The following is a 2875-nucleotide window of genomic DNA, read 5'->3' on the forward strand; positions in this document are numbered from 1 at the left end:
CACGATGGAGGGTATTCTCAATGTGTAGGTGGGACTTTATCTCCACAAGGACAGTGCAGTGGTTACTTTTACCAATACTGTCATGAACAGACGCTTCTGCAGCAGGCAGATTAGTAAGGACAAGGTCAAGTATGTGTTTTGCCTCTTGTTGGTTCTGTCACCACCTGCTGCAGACCCAGTCGAGCAGTTATATCCTTTAGGACCCGACCAACTCGATCAGTAATGCTGCTGCTGAGCTACTCTTGGATGGTGGACATTGCAATCCCCCACCCAGGGTACATTTTGCATCCTTGCCACCCTCAATGCTTCCTCCAAGTGTTGTTCAACCTGGAGGAACTGAGTCACCAGCTGAAGGAGGACAGTATGTGGTAACCAGTAAGAAGTTTCCTTACCCATGTTTAACCTAAAGCCATGAGACTTCATGGGGTCTGGAGTCGACGTCAACCCCTTCCCGACTGTATCCCACAGTGCCACCACCTCTGCTAGGTCTGCCCTGCCGGTCGAACAGGACATATCCAGGGATGCTAATGGTGGTATCTGGGGTGTTATCTATAAGCTATGATTCTGTGTGAATGACTATGTCAGGCTGTTGCTTGACTAGTCTGTGAGACAGCTCTCCCAATTTCGGCACTAACCCCCAGATGTTGGTAAGGAGGACTTTGCATGGTTAGCAGGGTTGTTTATCTTTTTGTTGTTGTCTTCCCCGGCTCCAAGGTCGATGCCAGGTGGTCTGTCCCATTTCATTTCTTTGTTGTGACTTTCTAGCAATTGATACAACTGAGAGGCTTGTTAGGCCATTTCAGAGGGCAGGTGAGAGTTAACCACACTGCTGTGGCTCTGGCTCTGCTGTAGACCAGACCAGGTAAGGATGGCAGATTTCCTTCCCCAAAGGACATTAGTGAACCAGATGGGTTTTTCCAACAATTGACAATGGTTTCATGGTCATCAGTTGACTCTTATTTCCATTTTTTCTCTTGAATTCAAATTCCACCATCTGCCGTGGCAGGATTCGAACCGAGGTCCGCAGGACATTATCCTGGGTTTCTGGATTAATAGTCGAGCAATAATACCACTGGGTCATCACCAGGCTGGTACAGGCTGGTACAATTGTAACATTTAAAAGGCATCTGGATGGGTACATGATTAGGAAGGGTTTAGAGGGATATGGGTCAAGTGCTGGCAGATAGGACTAGATTGGGTTAGGATATCTGGTCAGCATGGACAAGTTGGGCTGAAGGGTCTGTTTCTGTGCTGTACATCTCTGTGACTCTAGGAGGAGAAGAGGGAGAAGGTCTCGCCAACATAAGGTCAGACATGAGGATGTTTGCTAATGTTCAGTGGCGTTTGTGACCTGTCAGATAGTGAAACAGTCCATCTCCAAATGCAGTAAGGTCTGGACAATATCCAGTCTTGGGCTCAAAAGTGGTAAAAGTAACATTCATGTGACATAAATATCAAGCAATAATCATCATCAATAAGAGAACAATCTAACAGGTATAGAAACACCAAAACAATGAAGATAGGAGCAGGAGGAGGCCCCACAACCCTTCGTGCATGCTCCACCATTCATCACTATCATGGCTGATCGTCCAACTCAATCACCTAATCCTGCTTTCTCCCCATAACCTTTGGTCCCAGTCACCCCAATTGCTATATTTAGCCACCTCTTGAATACATTCAGTGTTTTGGCATCAACTACTTCCTGTGTTAATGAATTCCACAGGTTCCCCACTCTCTGGGTGAAGAAATGTCTCCTCATCTTCATCCTAAATAGTTCACTCCAAATCCTCAGACTGTGAACCCCTGGTTCTAGACACACCCACCATCAAGCACATCTTCCCTGCATCCAGCCTGTCCAGTCCTGTTGGATTTTTATAAGGCTCTATGAAATCCCCCCCATTCCTCTGAACTCCAGTGAAAACAATCCTAACCTAGTCAATCTCTCCTCATACGTCAGTCCCACCATCCCCGGAATCATCCTGGGAAACCTTCACTGCACTCCCTCGAGAGCAAGAGCATCCTTCCTCAGAAAAGGAGATCAAATCCGCACACAATATTCTAGGTGTGGTCTCACCACGGCCCTGTATAACTGCAACAACATTCCCCTTGACAATCAATAGTGAAGGATTTTATCACCACTGAACCCTTCACTATCAACATCCTGGGGGCTTACCATGGACCAGAAACTGGACTGGACTCATCACATAAATACAGTGTCTGCAAGAGCAGGTCAGAGGCTGGGAATACTGCAGCGAGTAACTCACCTCCTGACTGCCCAAAGCCTGTCCACCATCTACAAGGCACAAGTAAGGAGTGTGATGGAATACTCCCCACTTGCCTGGATGGGGGCAGCTCCAACAACACACAAGAAGCTCAACACCATCCAGGACAAAGCAGCCCACTTGATTGACACCACATTCACAAACATCCATTCATTCCATCATCGACACTCAGTAGCTTTGGCAAATAGAATTAAGGAGAATCCAAAGGGTTTTTACAAATATATTAAGGACAAAAGGGTAACTAGGGAGAAAATATGACCCCTCAAAGATCAGCAAGGTGGCCTTTGTGTGGAGCCACAAATAATGGGGGAGATACTAAATGAATATTTTGCATCAGTATTTACTGTGGAAAAGGATATGGAAGATATAGACTGTAGGGAAATAGATGGTGACATCTTGAAAAATGTCCAGATTACAGAGGAGGAAGTGCTGGATGTCTTGAAACGGGTAGAGGTGGATAAATCCCCATGACCTGATCAGGTGTACCCGAGAACTCTGTGGAAGCTAGAGAAGTGATTGCTGGGCCTCTTGCTGAGATATTTGTATCATCGATAGTCACAGATAAGGTGCTGGAAGACTGGAGGTTGGCAAAC

This window comes from Chiloscyllium plagiosum, chromosome 11 (assembly GCF_004010195.1).
Source record: "Chiloscyllium plagiosum isolate BGI_BamShark_2017 chromosome 11, ASM401019v2, whole genome shotgun sequence".
Lineage (NCBI taxonomy): Eukaryota > Metazoa > Chordata > Chondrichthyes > Orectolobiformes > Hemiscylliidae > Chiloscyllium > Chiloscyllium plagiosum.